Source organism: Sus scrofa, chromosome 1 (genome assembly GCF_054392235.1).
Source record: "Sus scrofa isolate SSC_HxYL_T2T_F1_AM1 chromosome 1, Sscrofa_HxYL_maternal_Yorkshire_Landrace_v2.0, whole genome shotgun sequence".
Classification (NCBI taxonomy): Eukaryota; Metazoa; Chordata; class Mammalia; order Artiodactyla; family Suidae; genus Sus; species Sus scrofa.
Genome location: NC_139383.1, coordinates 100,627,228 through 100,648,359, shown reverse-complemented (window position 1 = coordinate 100,648,359; position 21,132 = coordinate 100,627,228). Strand labels below are relative to the sequence as shown.

Here is a 21,132-nt window from a genome sequence, read left to right as displayed (position 1 = left end):
CCCTGACAGACATGACTCAGAATCTCAGTTTAATCTCTAACCAGGAATGTGTATTTATAAACTAATTTAAACCCAGGATACAAGAAATCTTTAAAGACAAGATCCTCTCAAAGTACTGTTTGGTAACAAAATCATTCCTTCTGTACTTTTAAACTGAAAGCTACAAAATCTTGGGAAAAGTAAATAAATAAATTTAACAAAAGCTTTAGAACATTTTATTAAAAGACAGATAGTCATCATTCTGACTTTTGTATGAAACAGAATTGTGTTGGAAATCCACCACATGATATTTTGTAACAACTCCACCATTTAAAAGAGAAAGAGGGCAAAACTAAACAACAAACCAAAGATCTATGTGATATATTGCAAAAGAAAAAAAAAAGAACTTTTAATTGATTTCCTGATTTCAAAAGTAAATTCTGTTTTTCTACCTTTGATGTCTGTGATGGCCATGTATTTTGTTTGGGCAAATAGTTTATAGCAGCATAGGCATCATCCTGTAGATGCCAAGCCTGAACCTCGAGAAGCTTTGCATGTTTCCTTTCTTATTTTTGAAATCCTACCACTGCCATGTAAATAAACTTGGGTCAGCTTGCTGGATAATAAGATATCTGGCTGCATTCTCTTTGTGACCTCAGCTGACAGCAAGCTAGACCCCAAACATGTGAGTGGGTCCATTCTTCATCATCCAAACCCCACCTGAGCTAATGGCTAAACACAGACATATGAGCCAGCCCAACTGGAAGCAAACAGGACTGGCATAGACAGTCTTGTATAACTGCACAATTGAGATGACAGCACAAATGCTGATTCCATCCATTGGTAACTCTGCAATTTTTTTAGCCTCCACTCCTCATTCCTCCACAATTAGAAAAGTAAAAATAAAAATCAGTGCTATGTACATAAGATGCATATCTCAGTGTGTCACCAGAAAATATAGCTAACTAATGGAAGCTATTTTTATTCTGAGAAAAATGAATAATACCTGACTTAATTATAAAAGCTGAGCATGAGAAAAAAATATGCAAACAAAACCATGTTTTTTTTCCCAGAAGATGGTTTAAGCCAGAATGGTACTATCCTTCAGAATTTCTTCCTAAAACCTTGAAGGTTAATATTTTTGTTACTTTCACATGCAATTGAACAACGGAGTGCAAAGTCCACTGGTCTGGGATTGAGGAGTCCTGTCATAGGGACAGAGCCTGACACTAATTACTTTCTCTGTGTGTGTGTGTGTATGTGTCTGAGTTTAATTGAGATATGATTGCCATAACACTTGTGTGGTTATAAGAGAGTCACCTGTATGGTCTGGAACACAAGGTTACCCATATGAACAATTTGGTTGAGCCTTTTTCAGGAACCTTCTGTGATTCCAATCTGTTAACACTTAGAGAATCAATCACAAAGATAAGGATAGATAACCTCACCTGCAGCAAGACAGCATGCAGAGAAAATCAACAACCTTTATATATGCATATATCTTTGGCGACATCAGACATTACCATCCTCTTGGCTTAAGCAAGAGAGAAAATATAGTCTTATTTTAACAACAAGATTTGCACTGTCACACTTGTTTCAACAAAAATCAACCAATGAGCTTGTGCACACTCATTAATTTCTTCATCAAGAAAATGAGTCATTGCTCTTCAATTTGTGGAATGCTGGATCTCTTCAATAACTAAACAAAGGCAATGCACCTTCTCTCCAACAGTCATAGCTGCACATATGTTTAAACAAACAAAATTCGAGTTCACAAATCCCCATAAATCTATCCATAGGTTTTTTGGTTATGATTCTTAATGAAAATTCTAATACTAAAAGATGCCTAAGTTCCTTTCCAGTGCTAACATTCTATAATCATAAGAGATGAGTACTAAATACTTTGAACTTCACATGCTTATACCTGATTTCCTAATCTTCAGCCCCACATGTTGATCTATATGCTCATTTCTAAAATTAGGTAATAAATTTGATTCTTCTAGTTTCTCCAGCCACAAACCAGGAATCAACCTACTTTCTTTCTCTGCTGGCCCCGCTTCAACATCCATCCAGCACCTGAAAATGAGTAGCAAGGAGTGAAAATATCACACTAGCAATATGGATTGCACATCTACTAGAAGCACTAGCATCAAAAAGTGTGTCACCTTTTTGGTCCTCTTGTTTTCACCAGGATAACAGTTAATATATGATAATCCAGCATAACTACTAGACTGAACTTGAATTCTAGATCAGAGTTACACATATGGAATTCTATTTAGAAGATGGAGAGTGTGTGTGTGTGTGTGTCTGTGTCTCTGTGTGTGTTTAGCACAGGACAGAATCTGTATCTCTCTTGTTTCAGCTGAGGTCAGAGATAGGACAAACCACTTCACTGCCCCTGATCCCAGTTGCTTACCCTGGATAAAGAAGGACACTCCTGGAAGTGATACTCTTTTCCCCCTCCTTTGATAATTTGGCATGCTCTATTAGACCCTATACATGTATTCCTCAACAGCCCTTTGGGATTCCTTCAACCCAGTAGCCCAGAAATATGTACTTCACTCTCTAAAGACACAATTACAGTTCTTTTGGAATATGGGGATGATATATTAATTAGGATATGAAAATAATGAGGAGTATTTAATTAAAATTGGCTCCCTTAGTTGGTCTAAGTCACAATATGATTTTTTTTCCATATTGAAATCATGAGATATTTGCTAGTTTATTTTTATTTTTTATTGTAGTTGATGTAAAGTGGTCTGTCATTTTCTTCCATACAGCAAAGTGATCCAGTTATACATTTATATACCTTCTATTTTTTCCACATTACCCTCCATCATGTTCCATTACAAGTGATTAGATATAGTTCTCTGTGCTATACAGAGGGATCTCATTGCTTATCCACTCCAAATGCGACAGTTTGTATCTACTAACCCCAAAACTCCCAGTCCCTCCCACTACCTCTCCTTCCTTCTTGGCAACAGAAAGTCTTTTCTCCTGTCCATGAGTTTGTTTCTTTTCTGTAGTAGGTTCATTTGTGCCACATATTAGATTCTAGATACAGGTGATATCACATGATATTTTTCTTTCTCTTTCTGACTTATTTCACTTAGTATGAGAGTCTCTAGTTCCATCCATGTTGCTGCAAATGGCATTACTTTGTCTGCCATGGGTGCAGCCCTAAAAAGACAAAAAGACAAAAAAATATTAAAAAATAAGTTAAAAAATTAAAAAAACACCTGTTTGAAAAAAAATTAATTGGCATTTTGATTTATTGACCAGCATATAATCTTCACTATAAAATGTAGATTCAATTTAATATTAATATAGTTTTTAAAAAGTAGCATTCACATTAAATGCAAAATAGAAGTGTATTTATTATATCTGGGATCCCAAGGGCTTAAATGACCTTATTATTCCCCTATGTTGATCCACTGATTTTCCCTACCTAATGAGATTTATGGGAATATACAGAAAATGTTATATTGAATTTGGATATTTGAGGAATACATCCTTCCTCTTTCTTGTCCAATACATACAGAAATTCTGTGTAAATGGAAATATAAGGAATATTAGAAATATTGTGATGAAAACAGAGAGGGCAATGACATGCTATTTAATGAATGCATATGAAAAGAAATCAGAAATGTCAGAGCTAGTACAAATGGTGAAGTGGTTACAGTTATCCATTTTACATTTTTAATGTAAATGCATCTTATACATGTACTCATTGCAACAATAGCTATAAGCATTTAATAACAAAGTTCTAACTTCATGGCACAAGCCACTCATTCATCATATGTAACTAATAGTCCTTTGTTTTCCATGGTGTAAAAACTGTCAAAAAATAAAAATAAAAAGCATTTTCATGTACTGAAAATGAAGCTATAATTTTCTCTGTACTTAAAATATTCTGGTAGAAAAAAATGTGTCTAGAATAGAGTTGCACTTATGGTTGTTGGTTCATTTTTGCAGTTCGTTCCACTGGATGTTATTTTTCTTTATGGAAAAGATGAGGTGTATGAATTAAGGAAACATGGCAGACTGAGTCTCTGGAAGAGACCTCTTTTTCAGGGCAATACATTATCATAGAGGCACCTATTTCTCCGTGATTTACAATGATGTATGTTTCTTTTCCATCTAAATAACTATTACACATTTCACTTAATATTAAATTGATGTGGAAGATACCTATTTACAAAGATATTTTCTACATGCTCATCTAGAGCTTTATGAATGAATATGGAGGGAATTCCTTACTAAAACTAAATGTGTATAAAACCTTGACTAGATTTCTGGATATTTAGCCATTCCAAATCATTTCCCCATAGAATAAAATTCGTTCACTAAGAGTCAACGTCAAACCATGTGCACAAAAACGACCTAATTCCTCTTTCTCCTTCTACAACCTTCCGAAGATGATTAAACAGATAAATCTTATAAAAATCTAGTACTGCTGAGAAACAACTACAGTATCACAGAACATCAAAGAGCCAAATATCATGTTTAAAATAATTTAATCTCAATAATATAATAAACAATAAAAATGATCTTATCAATGTTTCATCTTTTAAGATTAATGTATTGCATTTACTTGAAATATTGCAATGTTTACAAACATGTTTATAAGCCACTAATTCAGAAAATGCAATGAAAGCATTCTGCAAAAAATGAACTTCATCTTTGAGACCTTATGATCTGAGTTGTTTTCCAGAAGGCTTCTTTGACATCCTTGTTTCTCACACTATAGAGGAGAGGGTTGAGCAATGGGTTGACCACAGTGTAGAAGAGAGATGCCACTTTGTCTCTCCCCAAGGAGTAGGTGGAACTTGGCCTTGAATACGTGAAGAGCAAAGATCCATAGAAGAGCATGACCGAGATGAGGTGTGAAGCACAGGTGGGGAAGGCCTTGCATCTTCCTGAGGCTGTGTGGATCCTCAGAAGAGCCAGAAGGATGTTAAAATAGGAGATCAGGATGGCAAGAATGCTGGAGAGGAAAGTGAAGCCCACCACTCCCAGGAGGACCTTTTCATAAACGTGGGTGTCTGTACAAGACATCTTTACCAATGGTGGTGCATCACAGAAGAAGTGGTCAATTATATTTTTGCCACAGAAACTCAAGCGAAAAGTATTGGCAGTGTGGGCTATGACATTCAAAAACCCTCCTATGTAGGAGCCAGCAATGAGTGCAGTACAGAGAGAATCAGACATAGAACTTGAGTCAAGCAATGGATTACAGATGGCCATGTGGTGGTCATAAGCCATGGCTGCTAGGAGATAGCACTCCGTGTAGGCTACAACACAGGAAAAGAACAACTGGGCTCAACATCCAGCCATGGAAATGCGCTTATCATCGGAGACACAACTGGCCAGGATTTTGGGTGTGTACACAGTGGTGTACCAGAAATCCAAAAAAGACAAGTTGCCAATGAAAAATACATAGGTGTGTAGAGGCAGGAATCAATACAGATTAAAATAACTAGGGTCATGTTCCCTGATAAAGTGACCAAATAGAGAGTTAGAAATATTCCAAATAACATCATCTGTCACTGGGGGTCTGACGAGAGGCCCACTAAGATGAATTCAGTCAAGATAGTGCGATTTCCAACATCCATGTCCACAGAGGTGAAAATCTGATATGATAAGGAGACAGAAAAAATTAGTGCCTTCTCTGGTGAAAGAAATAAACAGAGGTATCGATTAAGTCAACAATGACTAGGAGACTTTCCCCCTTAATCCCTTACTATCTTTTTTTTTAAAAAAAAAAAGGATATAATTTCAGTCTGTGACTTGAGAAGCCCACTGGAAATGCAGTCAAGATCTGATTTTATTTTAATTACTTATTTATTTAGCATCTTTTTAGGGCCATGCCCACAGCATGTGGAGATTCCCAGGCTAGGGGTTGAGTCAGAGCTATAGGCACTGGCCTACGCCACAGCCGCAGCAATACCAGGTTCAAGCAGCATCTGTGACCTACACCACAGCTCATGGCAACACCAGATCCTTAACCCACTGAGCAAGGCCAGGGATCAAACCTGTGTCCTCATGGATAATAGTTGGGTTCGTTAACTGCTGAGCAACGACAGGATATCCAGCATCTGATTTTAGAATTAAGGTCTTCACTTACCAATTGTTTGATGAAGTGCAAGTACCTTGTCTCATCAACAGTTAAGCAAAATGATGACCTCTGACAGTTGGTGTGATTGAATTTAGGTCATATTTCAGGAAAATATCCATCCAAATATCGTTACATGGGAAGCACTCAAATATTTTCAGTGTTCTGTATGTATTATTGGGAATTTTTTATATGTCAAGCATTGTGTTAATAGTTACACAAATACCAATGCACTGTAATACTCCCACAACTATTAGTACAAATAGAAAAATATTTGTATTGCTCATTATATTCAGATAGCATCCTAAATCCTATAATTAACCCACTTCATCATTTGCACAATTTGTAAGATAAGCATTATAATCTTCACATAGTTTAGGAAACATTTTCAAGGTCCCAGAACTGGTAAACAGCAGAGCTGGTATTTAAATCCAGAATTTTCTTTACCAAGAATACATGCTCTTGGTGTACCCATTATGGCACAGCACAAACAAATCATACTAGCATCCATGAGGATGTGGGTTTGATGCCTGGCCTCGCTCAGTTGGTCAGGGTTCTGGCGTTGCTACCATGAGCTGCGGTATAGGTTGCAGATGTGGATCTGATTCCACGCTACGTAGGCTGGCAGCTATGGCTCTGATGTGATCCCTAGTCAAGTAGCCTGGGAACTACCATATGCCATAACTGCACCCCTTAAAAAGCCAAAAACAAAACAAAACAAAACTCTATTAAGCCATCTCTTATAAGTAAATATATTTTTCTCGCATTCCCTAATTAAGGCAGTCCTGTACTCCTCTGACAACCTGAATTTCTTTATCTATTAAAAAAGGTTTATAGGTCACAGACATGGCTTGGATCTGGCAGTGCTGTGGCTGTGGCGTTGGCGGCAGCTATAGGTCTGATTTGATCCCTAGCCTGGGAACCTCCATATGACAAGGGTGTGGCCCTAAAAAGGACAAAAGACAAAAAAGAAAGAAAGAAAGAAAGCTTTAAAAATTCTTTTTTAAACTGTTCTTATTCTGTACTTTTCTTTAGCTGATGTGAGATTTATATATATATATATAGTCAAAGTATTTTTTGATACAGCAGATGTTGAATATTAGGAAAAAACAAATTTTTGGTGCCAAAGATATACTGAAAAATCATGAATCCCTCAAGGTTTATATCTTGACTTTCCCGAGCTCTCAGAGAGAAGCTAAAAGAAGGAATATAATATAAAACACTCTGGCATTAGAGCTAACGCTCCAGTAGCCAGTTGACTTTCCCCCAGAGACAGTGAGGGAAAACTAAAACTAAGAGGGCTATGATTTACTTAAATGATAAAACATTTATTTTTGAGCTAAACTGCACACACTGCTGTTACTGGAATGCAAATCCAAGTTTTCTCACTTAAAGTCTAGTTTTTCCACTTGTTATTTAGAGAACTATCCTAATCCTTTAAATGTAGCTAATGGCTCCAAAGAAGACGGATGGCCAGTAGGCACATGAAAAAATGCTCAGCTTCACTAATTATTAGAGAAATGCAAATGAAAACTATAATGAAGTACCATCTCACACTAGTCAGAATGGCTATCATTGAAAAGTCTATAAATAGCAAATGCTGGAGAGTGTGTGGAGAAAAGAGACTCCTCTACATTGTTGGTGGGAATGTAAATTGGTACAACCACTATGGGAAACAGCATGGAGATTCCTTAGAAAACTAAAAGCATAATTGCCATGTGATCCAGAAATCCCCCTCCTGGCCATCTATCTGGACAAAACTATAATTTAAATGTAGCTGGTGGCTTCAGAGAACATGTGACTTATTGATGATATTATGGTTAAAAAAAAAGTAAAAAAAAATCTTGGAATCCTTGCCAGTATAGAATGGATCTCTTCTTTTTTAACAGAGACTTTTATTTTATTGAATATTCTATGATACATTTAAATTTTTTGTTTCCCCAATGTATTATTTTTTTTTCTACTGTACAGCATGGAGACCCAGTTACACATACAAGCATACATTCTTTTTACTCACATTATCATGCTCCATTGTAAGTGACTAAACATAGTTCTCAGTGCTACACAGCAGGAGATGAGAGAGCATTTCCATGAGATGAAAGAACATAGATCCCTCATGTGAGACAGAGGCTGATGAGCTAAGAGACTAAGAAGGTAACTAAAGATACGATGGAAGAAGTGGAATGGACCCCAAGAGTTCTCAGCTCACAAAGCTTATTAGAAGCCATAGCAGGGGTGTTGGCCTTTAAAACAACACAAATGGAAACACTGTCATGATGAGAAAGTAATAGGATCAGATTTACATCTTCAAGGTTTACACTGGCTGTAGATCAGATAATGGATAGAAATGGAGGAAATGTTTCCTTTTAACTGGAATTTCTCTGAAATGCTTAATCCTTCATCACCTGCTGACAAAGGCAGCAAAGAAGCATTCAAACTTCTTAAGAAAATTTCTAGGGCTTATATAAACTGGGAATTTATTTAATAAACAAGACTCAAAGACTCTCAGGCTCAATTTCTCTTCTAATCAGTAATGTATATTTATATAGTAATTTAACGTCAAAATACTAGACAAATCTTAAAGACATCCTTTCAAGGTATTAGATGGTAATGAAAGCATGCCCTCTGTGTTTTTACAAGAAACTATAAAATATTTAAAAGGGTAAGTAAATAATTTTGGTGAAAGTTTTAGAACATTCTAGAAAAAGGCCATATCATATAGTCACCATTCTGACTTCTGTGTGAAACAAAATTGTATCAGAAATGCGTCACCTTTATATTTTGTACCAAGCTTCTAATATTTAAGAGAGAAAGTGGTAAATTAACCACCAATCAATGATCAACAAAATATATATATTTAAATGACTGGGATTCTTTACTGGTTTCCTGATATCAAGAGTAGATTCTATCATTCTAACCTTTGAACTGGGAGAGTTTTGTGATCTGTTTTGGCCAATCGCTTGCAACATAAGTAGCACCACTGCAGAGGCCTATCCTGGAGCTCAAGAGATGCTGCATGCTTCTCTTCTCACTTTTGGAATTCTTCCACCACCAGGTATATAAGACTTGGTTAGATATTGAGACATCTGGCTGCATTCTTTCCAACCCCAGATGACAGCAAGCTGACCCCCAGACATGTGCGTTGGTTTGTTCTTCTTCAACCAGTCCTCACTGTGCTAACAGCTAAACGCAGACATATATGCCAACCCAGCTGAGTGCAGATGGGACTGGCTTAGGCAGACTTGCATAACTGAACAATTGAAATGGAAAATCCTGTTCAAATCCTGATTCCACCCTCTGGTAGGTCTGAAATCTTGGGAAAGTCTTTTAACAGCTTCCAAACCACAGTTCATCACTTTTAAGAAAGTAAGAAAAATACCAGTGCCATATACAATAAGTACTTATGCTGTGTGTCAACTGAAAATATCCCTAACAGTAGCTATTTTTACTCTGAGAAAGATGAGTAATACCTGACTCATTTTTTTAAAATTTGAACTCAAGAGAAAAAAACAGTAAGGCTAAGTTTCCTCAAGGAGACAGCATAAGCCAGAATAGTGGTATCCTTCATAATCTTTCTAAAATCCTGAAAGTTATTTTGTCTCCCATTCACATGCATTTGACAAAAGATCGGTAGGCTTTAAAATGCAACTTTTATTGGTTATGGATAGAAAGTCATGTAATAGAGGCAGAGATAATTACCCATTTGTTTTTCTTTTCTTTTTTTTCTTTTTTTAATTCTTTTGTCTTTTTTTTTTTCTATTTATGGCCTCACCTGTGGCATATGGAAGTTTCCAGGCTAGGGGTCAAATCAGAGCTGCAGCTGAGGCTTACACCATAACCACAGCACTACTAGATCCAGACTACCTCTGCAATCTATGCCACAGCTTGCAACAACACCAAATCCTTAACCCACTGAGCAATGCCAGGAATCAAACCTGCATCCTCACAGAGCAATCATCAGGTCCTTAACCAATTAAGCCATAATGGGAAGGCCTCTTTTTCTTTCTTTTTTTTTTAAATTGAAGTTACTTGATGGTGTACACCCTAGGCAATCATTTATTTTCAGATTATATTCCATCATAGGTTATTACAAGATATTGCATATAATTCCCTTTGTTATACAGTAAATCCTTGTTGCTTCTCCCTTAGGCACATGGACTTAACAGATACAGGCCTATGTGCTTTTAAGAGTGCCAAGGTCCTCCCTGGAACACAGTCTCACTCACATGAAAAACTGACTAATCCTTTTCTAGCACCCACCTTCTATGACTTCAGCTTGTTAAAGCCCCTTAGAGAATGGATCAGAGATATAAGAATAGATAATCTCACCCACAACAATATACTGTGCAGAAAAGATTAACAACCCTTACTCATGCACATATCTTTGGAGACATCAGATATGATCACCCTCTTGAAGTGAGAGATGAAATACATTCTCATTTTCACATAAAGACTTGCATGGTCATACTTGTCTCCAGATAAACCAACCATGTGAGCTTGTGCATATTCCTTAATTTCATTATCAGGAAAATAATTAATTGCTTTTAAATTTTTGGAATGCTGGATCTCTGAAAATCTAACAAAAGCAATATATTTTCTCTTCAACATCCAAAACTGCACATAAGTTTAAACAAAGAAAATTTTAGAGAGATGATGAAGCCCCAGAAACCTATCCATGGATTTGGTGGTTATGATTCTTAAAAACAAACAAGCAAACAAACAAAACCCTACACTAAAAGTTTCCTACGTCTCTTCCTAGTGGTAACATTCCATATTTATAAGAGATGAGTAATAAATACTTCACATGTCTACAGCTGAATTCCTAGTCACCCCCCCCCCAAATTGATCATCTGCTCATTTCTCAAATAAGGTAGTAAATTCTACTCAAGCCACACACCAGGAATCAACCTATTCTCCCTGTCTCCTACGTCCTCTTCAAACTTCCAAGAAACCCCGGTGTCCCTGCCTTCAATACACATCCTGAATCTGAGCCCTTCTCACCACCTCCACTGATGCCACCTGGTCCAAATAATCATCATGTTGCCAAGAATACTGCAAAAATACTTCTAACTGGTCCATATACATATTTCCCTGTAACATGTTTTTAATATATCGGTCAGTATGGTTCTGTACCACAAAAAAAGGGCAATATCATTATTGCTCTTAAAAACAAAACAAAACAAAACAAAACAAAAACAAACAACAACAACAAAAACCCTTCTACTCTACCAACTGATTTTAAGTTATTCAAAGTCCATATGGTGGATTAAAGGCTGTCTATTACCTGCATGTCCTTATCATCTAAGACTTGCCACCCCCTGATTTCTGTTCCAACCTTGATGACTTTCACTGCTTCTCCCAAACAGCAGCCTGGCCCCAGAATCAGAGATATTTGAACTATCTCTTCCTCCATGTGAATATTATCCCCCAGACATTTGCAGGGCTCACAACCTCATCTTTCAAGGCCAATCAAATGTCATTTTCTGACATTTCTGCATGTCCGCATCATTCCAGTTTAAATTCCAGATCCTCTTCCCACCAACAATCCCCATCCTTCTTAGTCGGCCCAGACTCTGCTCTATTTTCCCCAAGACTTACAGTTATCTTCTAACATTTGTTTATTAAATTGTATGTTTTTCCGCACTAGAATGCTTTAGCTATGGGTCAGAAATGTTCCTCTGTTTTGTTTACTGCTGTATCCCAAAGTATAAGGCACTTCCTGGTATCGAATTTATGTATTCCTAAAATCAATTAAAGGGTTACAACCTTTACACATGAAGCTGTTTTTTCCAAATTATTGTCTATGGCTACTCTAGCTCAAACTATTCAGGAGAAATCTTCACTTGAGTAGACTCCCCTGATCAAAAGAAGGAGGAAGACAGGACACATAACCATCAAGATGGACTAAAATGACTTCTGAATTTAATATAAATTGTAATGTGAAAGTAAATAAATGAAAAAACAAAGAAAATGTCAGAGGCAGTCCTGCTGAAACATGTCATATAGAACAACTTTGATTCTGTCCCTTTCTCCCTACACTGGAGCACTTAAAATTCTGGGAAGCCTACACATATCCCCCTAGCCCCTGAAAATAAGTACCAAGAAGTGAAAATATCACACATTGCTGTTTAGTGAGTAAATAGATGATGATCCAGTGTAACCACCAGACTGAACTTGAATTCTAGATGAAGGTTATGTATATCATTAATGGAATTCTATTTAGAGGATTGTGTGTGTGTGTGTGTGTTGGCATAACAAGGACCCTGTGAGAGCTATGTCAGACTCTGCCTGAGGCCACAGCTCAGGTCACAGAGAGGCCAAACCTCTTTGCTCCCACTGATCCCCGCTGCTTACCCTTGATCAGGACCAGCACTCCTGGAAGTGATACTCTCTTCCCTCTGACGTCTGGGTATGCTTTGTTGGACCCAATATATGTATTTCCTTAACAGCCCTTCCTCTGGGGCCTCTTTCACAGAACAGCTCAGAAGCATGTACCTCAGTCTCCAAAGAGTTCATTCGGAGTACAGAGAAGATACATTAATGAGGTTATGATGAAATAAACAGCATTTCATCAAAAGGTGACTCTCAAAAAGAATCTATGTCACAATATAACCATACATGTATCTAACAATAGAAACTCTCCAAATTGTCCTAATTAGACTTTTCTAGAAGCTATCATGTGGTTCATGTTTTTCCTGACCAGTGCTCCTCTATCTTCCTAGGCTATACTTTCATGTCTCATTCATCAGGAAAATTTCCACCAATCCTTGGTGCTATGGCTTGAGTTATAACACTCCAAAGTTCATATGTTGAAGCCCTAACCTCCAGAAATTTGGAATGTGACTGTATTTTGAAGTAGAACCTTTATAAAGGTGATTCAGTGAAAAGGAGGTGGCTAGGATGAGCTCTAATCCAAATTGACTGGTGCCTTTATAAAACACAAAAAGTGGAAATTTAGACACAAAGAGATATGAGGGGTGCTTGGGCACAGAAAAAAAGACCATGTGAGGAGAAAGCAAGAAGGTGGCCATGTGCAAGCAGAGGAAAGAGGCATCAGAACAAATCAACCTTGCTAGCACCTTGATCTGGGCCTTTTAGCTCTAGAACTGTGGAAAATAAATTTCTATTGTTTACAATATCCAGAATCTGGTATTTTTTTATGGCAGCCTTAGGAAACTAACATACTTCTTAATCAATACTAGGACTTTTTTATGTTGATTTTTATATATAAAAAGATTACTTAAATTAGGAGATGCAATGTATCATAATAAGGCATTCCTTAATTTTTCATTAATTGAGATATATATAACTGAAGAAAGAAATACAAACACCCACATGACCTTAATCGCTATCAATTACTGCTTTACCTTGCAGAGATTTCCACTATGTATCCTCTTTTGGATGCAAAGCTTTTTGAAGTCTCTCTGTCTCTGTCTCTCTACTTATTTATTTCTAGCTACATCTCCATTTCTTTCTGTTTCATGCAGCAATTCTTCTTCTTTTGATCTTGATTTTTTTTAACTATTGGGAAATTATTTATTGGTAGGTTTCAGTGACTCTAAATAAAAATATTTGTTTTCATATATATATGTATATATGTGTGTGTATATATATATGTGTGTGTGTATATATATATATATGCTTTATTTGACAATACATATATTGTCAAGGAAATCTCTGTATTGGAGCAAGCACAAATATGAAAATCAGAAAAGAAAAAATAAATTTATTTTGAAGGGCATTTTATGGTAGATATTCTACTTATGACCTGCTAACTAACACACTGTCCTAACAAATGAATAAGTACCCCCGGAGTTATCAATTCTGAGTTTGCATTCTTATTTTCTCACCTATGAATTACCTGATTTGAAGCAAGTCATTTCATCCATCTAATCATGATAATGAATCCATAATGAATGTTATTATTTTATATTATAGATTATAGTACTATACTTACGAGCAACTTATGAACTGTCAAGTGTAATTAAAAATAAAGACAAAAAAGACTCTTACAACCTTCTCAGAATCTCAGCAGTGCTCTTGACTCTGTTCTGAGTCAGCATGCATGGCAGTTTTTCCAATTGATGCAGACTCGTTTATTTTAAACACATATTCAAAGACATTAATGCCAAATTAAAAAGACAAATGTAATATGCAATTTCTACATTATCCAATGACTTTATCTTTTGCTCATTTTACTTATTTCAGAGATTTACAAGCTCATATCTGTTATCCATGACATTGAAATTAATTTTTTTAAAAAATAATAATAGGAGTTCCCGTTGTGGCTCAGCAGAAATGAATCTGACTAGCATCCATGAGGATGCAGGTTTGATCCCTGGCCTTGCTCAGTGGGTTAAGGATTCAGCACTGCCATGAGCTGTGGTGTAAGTCACAGTTGCAGCTCAGATCTGGCGTTGCTCTTGTTATGGTGTAGGCCAGCAACCATAGCTCTGAGTCAGCCCTTAGCCTTGGAATCCCCATGTGCCATGGGTGTGGCCCTAAAAAAAGACACAAAAAATAAAAACTAAAAAAGAGTCTTTTTTTTAACAAAATATTTGTTTAAGATACTTTGCTCTATCTATCATTTTCCTCAGGGCATCTTTAATATCTTTATTTCTTGAGCTACAGATCAAGGGATTCAATATGGGAATCAACACTGTGTAGAACACTGACACCACTTTATCCCTTTCCAGGGCATAGCTAGTACTTGGTCAGGAGTAAATAAAGACAACTGAACCATAGTACAAGGTGACAGATGTCAGGTGAGAGCCACAAGTGGAAAATGCCTTGAGGCGACTTTGGGTAGAGCGAATCTTCAAGATGGCAGCAATGATGAAGAGATAGGAAGCAAGAATAAACACGGTGGGAGTGATGACATTGGAGGCAAGTATGAAATAGAGCACAGCCTGATGACTTTCCTTCACATCACAAGCCAACTTGACAAGGGGTGGCAGATCACAGAAGAAATCATCAATGATGTTCTTTCCACAGAAGCTCAAGGTAAATGTTTCACTGGTGATGATAGTTGAGTTCACAAAGCCACCAAAGTATGAAGCTGCAACAAGACTGGCACATAACTTTGGAGACATTGCCTGGGAATAAAGCAAGGGGTTGGAGATGGCCCCCATGGCGGTCATAAGCCATGGCAACCAACAGGTAACATTCACTATAGACCAGGCCACTGAGAAGAAGAACCGAGCTAGGCAGCCAGCAAAAGAGATGATTTTGTCATCAGAGATGCAGGTCGTCAGGATTTGGGGGGCATAGACAGAAGCATACCAGAGATCCAGGAATGACAGATTCCCAATGAAGAAATACATGGGTGTGTGGAGCTGAGAATCAGCACAGATAAGAGAAATGAGGGTGATGTTTCCCAACAGAGTGATGATGTAAATGCTGAGGAAGATGTAAAAGAGAACACTCTGTAACCACAGGTCTGTCGTGAACCCTAAAAGTATAAACTCATTCACTGCGGTGAAACTTTTTTCATCCATTGATTTTAGGTTTCTTTGGTTCCTCTCTGTGAAAAGATTAATCAGTAGGTCATGACTTAAGGTATTAGCAGATCAGTTTCCCCATCATTTGCCATTTGAGATCATTGAAATAATCCAATGGATGTCTATACACTGTTCATTTTAAGAAATGCTTATGCTGAACTGGGTACAATTCCTGTTGGAAAACTGGGAACTTATTCTATGGTGCCTTAAAAGATCAGATATTATGTATATAATACAATATGTGTTGCCATATATGTTTAATCTAGTTGTCCTCCTTTTGAGAAATTATGATTTGTTCATCTTCTCTTCTGTTTGTACTTAGGGTGGTTGGGGACCATGTGGGAGAAAGGAGAGAGGGAGTTTGTTTTCTCTTCAAGAATCCTTTGGCTTTACTAGAGAAATACACGAAGAAATATACTTTTATGATTCTAACCGTATTTTGAAATATCCTTGGAAGTGTATTTACACTAATTTCCTCAAAGGCAATAATTATATTTTATTAAACATTTTATCCACAAAACCAAGAACACAGCTATACATAAAATTAAAAAAAGGGTAACTCAAATAATAGGTTTACTTAGATCATAGGCACTTGAGACCACACCTATTTGTATGACACTCAAATGTATGCTGAAAGGAAGAGAAAATATTTATCAATGGATAATGTGGATAATTGTGTTCAAAATGTGGTTGAATTCCCTACAGACTCAAGAGTTTAAAAAATAAAAAATCTAACCTGAATTGGCCAAACCGAATGGTTTGGGAGAATAAGGTACACTGAATATGGCTCATAAAGATATCCAAGTTATTATTTTTTTAATTGAAGTGTAGTTTACTTACAATATTACATTAATTTCAGGATGATTATTCAGTATTTTTACAGATTATACTCCATTAAAAGTTATTACAAGACACTTACTCTAATTCTCTGAGGTATACAATAGATCTTTATCACGTATCTATTTTATACATAGCAGTTTGTATCTCTTAATCCTGCACCCCTAAATTGCCCCCCCTTCCTTTTCCCCATTGGTAACCACTAGTTTGTTTTCTATATCTGTGAGTATATTTCTGTTTTGCATATACATTCATTCGTTTTGTTTTTAAAATTCTGCATATAAGGGATATCATACAGTCTTTGTCTAGCTTACTTCACTAAGCATAATATTCTCTGTGTCTAGCTTACTTCACTAAGCATAATATTCTCTGTGCCGTGTTGTTGCAAATGGCAAAAGTTCATTCTTTTTTGTGGCTAATATTTCATTGCATATGTGTTTTATATACATATATATATATATATACACACATTAAATATACACACATATATACCACATCTTTATCCCTTTGTCTGTCAATGGGCACTTGCATGGCTTGCATATCTTGGATGCTGTGAACATTGGGGTGCTTGTATCTTTTCAAATTAGTGTTTTCCTAATTCCTGGAACCTTTGGATGCTACTTTATGGGAGAAGAGTTATTAAGTTAAAAACATAAGACATTTAAGAAAGGAAGAATATCAGAGTGAGCCCTAAAAGCAATCACAAATATCCTTCTAAGAAGGAAGTAGAGGAAATCTTGACTATAGATACCTGGGAAGGAGGCCCCAGCCATTGAAGCAGAGGCTAAAGAGATAAACCACAGGGGATGCTGGTAACCCCATTAGATTCTCCACTAGAGCTACTGGGTAGGGTGTGACCTGCCCACATCTTGATTTCAGCCCAGGGATCTTGAGTTCTGACCTGCAGAACTGAGAAAGTTAATAAATTTGTGTTGCGTTAAGCCACCAAGTTTATGATCATTTGTTAATACATGAAGTGATGGAATCCAATCTCTAACAGTCTTCTTTCCTTCAGACACAGAAGCAGGAGACTGAACTGTTCCCAACAATGGTAGAAGCACTGTCTCCACTTGTCTATGTCACAACCCACAGCACGATCAAAAAAGGGCTAAGTTAGTATTGTCTGTCAGGGTCCTGAACAGGCAAGGATATAACATTTACGCTCTTAGATCCGAGGCTTTCAAAATCTCGTATGCTTGAATAAAAACAGAATATTTTATTTTAGATGATGAACTTAAAATTAAGACAGAAAAATAAAGAATTGCTCTTTTAGAACTGTATATTTTCAATGGATGGAATCCATAGATTTAAACTGTAAAATAAATTAAATGCTGCATTTATTATCAAATTAGAGAGTACCGATAATAAGCAAAGGAGGAGTGGAATAAGTAACATTTCAATTCCCTTAGAATATCAAGACTGTCATGGGCTACAGTCATTTGTAACAAAGCATATTCCTGGAAGCAGCTTAAGATCAGCAATGGGGTCCTACTGCACAGCACAGGAACCATATCCAGTCTCTTGGGATAGAACATAATGGAAAACAGTATGATAAAAAAAATGTAAATATGTGCATGACTGGGTCACTATGCTGTACAGAAGTAATTAACACATCACTGTGAATCAACTATACTTTAATAAAAAAATTAATTTTTCAAAAGATCATGAATCAACAGATCTGGGTTCTGCTCTGAATTGACTGCTGACAGTTTTAAATGATGTCTTCTAAAACATTATTTTCTCATTTACCTTTCTTAGTTCAATGGGACTATGAGATCACAAATGTGATTACACACTGAAAATTAGAAGTGAAAACTATGTATTGCATTTCCTATAACTTCATGATTTCTTCATCTGTCCTTCAGTTATATTTGCTTTACCTTCCAAGGATTTCTAGTTACACCTATGCAGTCTTCCTAGAGATTCATGTATTTTCATGCAGAAACTTCCCCATCTTTAACATATGGCTTTTGTGCAAACTGGGAAATTGCAGAGCTTATTTGTAGAATTACAATTGGGAATGTAAATTTCAAAATGCATTTCTTCCCTAATCTCTTATTTTCTTCTATAATCATTGAAACATAAACTAGACATATGTATGGATGTCTACATATATGACATATACATCAATGCTTTTACAAATAAAAAAGGGTTGAAGGTGTCTTAGTGTGAGACATGGGGTACAGATAAATAGCATAAGTTAAGAAAACAGAAAAAGAAAAACAAACCCTGGGCATAGTATAGAGGTAAAGATAAAAGCCTGCTGCATACCAACAGGTTCTACCTTCTGCTCTGTGCAGATCATAAATTTGACTTGAACGTTTCTAGCAGCCTGTGTATATAATTAGTAGCATTCAAAGGACAAGTGAATCCACCAAAAAATTGGGCACAACATTAACATTCTTGATATTAATTTCAAAATAATTTCTCTCAAGTGTCCTTGTAAAGCGAATGAGCAAAATATAATGCATAATATACTATGTTGAATAGAAGTCATACATGCGTGCATGTGCGCACACACACACATAATATAATGCATAATATACTATGTTGAATAGAAGTCATACATGCCTGTGTGCGTGCACACACACACGAGCTTTTTTGAGCTGCCTTCACTTGCTATTTATTCATAGACTTAAAGCTGATGAATGCCTTGTTAGATTCGAGGGACACTCAGAAATCTCCTCCCCACAATATCTCCCTTGCTCTTTTCTCAAACATCTCCCACTGTCAGGTGAACCTTTTAAGAGGTACATGGTTCTGGGAGTGGTCATCCAAAAAAAGCTGATCTCTTAGTGACTTAATCTGTCCTCTCCAGGGTCAATGCACCTGCCATCTCTGTCATTCTGTTTAATACTTTAATCAGGCACTTCTTGAGTTAACATAATAATTATAATAGTACTGTGTGATTACAAAGACCTATCTATATTTATATATAAGATCTATCTACCTATATGTTTATATATAAATCTTAGATATTAAAAAGTGAAATATATATATAGGACTATAATACAGATAAATACATATGGAAATATATAGAGATAACAGATACAGATATGCATATAGACATTGAGGGATAGATAGATAGATAGATAGATAGATAGATAGATAGATAGATAGATAGATAGATAGACTGACTTACATTTCTTCTTTTAAAGAGCTCCTAGCACATGAACTTCCTAACATTGAAAAAGAAACATTTCAAAGCCATGAAAACATTGATCCATATTAATGTCTTTTCTCTAACCAACTCTATGGACAGATAAGCTTGCTGCAAGATAAAAGGAGAAGCAACAGTGTTACACACAACTACAGAGGGTTTATAAGAATGACAGCATGCAGCAAGGATACATCTAAGTCTACTGAACTGAAAAGGGGAGTAAGAATGGACAAAAAGACATTTGGAGACATTTCAGCTTCTTCATCAAATATAATTATAGGAAAGAAAACCTTATTGTAGTTCATGAATTAGAATTATGTTATGATTTGTTTATATTAAGAAGTGTTTTGGTTTTGACCATATGATGATTTTCTGACCTTTTTCACCTGGTTAATTTAACATAATACTTACTCTGTGAACATAAATAGCTACTTCATTTCAATTTCAACTCAAGTCCAGATTTTCTCACATTACCTTAGAATAAAGAGGGCCTTCTATTCACTTCACAGGAAACCTATTTCCAAACATAACAATGTTGAGAGAAAATATAAGTCTGAGCATCCCTTTGGGATATATACTGCTAAAAGCAAAGAAGACCTGCATGTGCTATTCTGGTGCCAAGTGATCAATTACAAGACTCAGTTATGTTTCTGAAAAGAAGTGAGGAGAGATCATTCATCATGAATATAATTGGTCCAATTAATCTGTAAAGCCCTTAGACATTATGAGTTTCACTCATGCATTTGTGATTAAAGGAGAATTCTGCAGAAAGGAATAGTAAACAGAATAGTCAGCACACAGTAGAATTATTGACAGTCCGTAATGATAATGAAAATAATAATGATAAAGATCATACAACATCTCTCTTTGCTTAGGTCCAAGACAGAGAGTTACATCCAAGCAGAACTCAGATGGAGTGTTCAAAGACCGTGCTGGGAGGGCACATGTATACACTTGAGGAGTGGCAGGAGAGTACTGGGAGGTCACGTGTATACACTTGAGGAGCAGCAGGACTTGGGGACCTTTTCAGGATGGTACAGCAAGGAAGTTGAATAAAGATAGGTAAACCATGATATAAGAGCCCCAGAAGTCCACGATCAATAGAGTTGAGATGCAAGACCATGCTTTACGTACTGTCAAGGAAGGAGTCTAAACTTTGGGGAGACAGGAATGCTGGTGAAGATCAACTAGGTGCAAACTGTTCAACCATCAGCTAAAGCTGGTTCTCAAATCCTTTGATCTCAAAAACTTTTATACTCTTACAACTTATTGGAGACTTCAAAGGGGTTTTGTTTATGTGGGTTATATCTATCAATACTTACCATTTCTGATGTAAAAAATAAGAAAAAAAAGTTTTTCATTAATTTATTTAAAATAAATAATAAGCTATAATGTGTCCACACAAAAATAGATTAATAAATACATATAACTATTTTACATTCCCCAAAATATAAAAGGAGCAGATTTTTAAGTTTTAGAAATTTTTTATAAATACTTGGCTTTAATAAGACAGCTGAATTCTTACATGAGTTCTGAATTCA

At 36.2% G+C, this 21,132-nt stretch overlaps 2 pseudogenes; both read right to left on the bottom strand.

Annotated features, from left to right (window-relative positions):
* Positions 1-4,656: 4,656 nt before the first annotated feature.
* On the bottom strand, positions 4,657-5,603 carry LOC100520122 (olfactory receptor 9G4-like; annotated as a pseudogene).
* A 9,037-nt stretch (positions 5,604-14,640) lies between these two features.
* Positions 14,641-15,591, bottom strand: LOC100520293 (olfactory receptor 9G19-like; annotated as a pseudogene).
* Between the last annotated feature and the right edge of the window lie 5,541 nt (positions 15,592-21,132).